This window comes from Corvus brachyrhynchos, unplaced genomic scaffold (assembly GCF_000691975.1).
Source record: "Corvus brachyrhynchos isolate BGI_N302 unplaced genomic scaffold, ASM69197v1 scaffold220, whole genome shotgun sequence".
Lineage (NCBI taxonomy): Eukaryota > Metazoa > Chordata > Aves > Passeriformes > Corvidae > Corvus > Corvus brachyrhynchos.
In genome coordinates this window covers 5,439,660-5,440,109 of record NW_008236209.1, presented here as the reverse complement: position 1 = coordinate 5,440,109, position 450 = coordinate 5,439,660, and positions in this window count along the sequence as shown.

Genomic DNA, 450 nt, shown 5'->3' with positions numbered 1-450 from the left:
AGCCCAAGCAAAGTGATTTCTCCTTTGAGGTTTACAGAACAAAACTCTGTCTCCTCCCCACTCTCACACCATTGGGAAAGTTATTTAATTCTAAATTGAAAGCATTGATAATGACACTGGATGTCCCAAATAAATTCTGGGAGATGAATTGTGTCATGGACTCTCCTGGGTTGGAAAGGATCCCATTATCAGCACCCCTTGAAATCTATTCTTAATTAAACCAGCAGCTGTAGAGAGGAAGGAGAAAGGGAGAAACTAAGCACTTGCTGGGAGAAATTTTCTCTTAAACACCCCAGGTTTGTATTTACTGCTAGAAGAAATTCAGGTTGGATAGAAAAAGTGTCAGACCAGAATTGGGGAAAGTGCTTTGTATCAAAATTCCATCAGGTTCTCTGTTTCAATAAAACATCTTTTCCTCCTCTCAAATCTTCTCAGTAACAACTCCTGCTT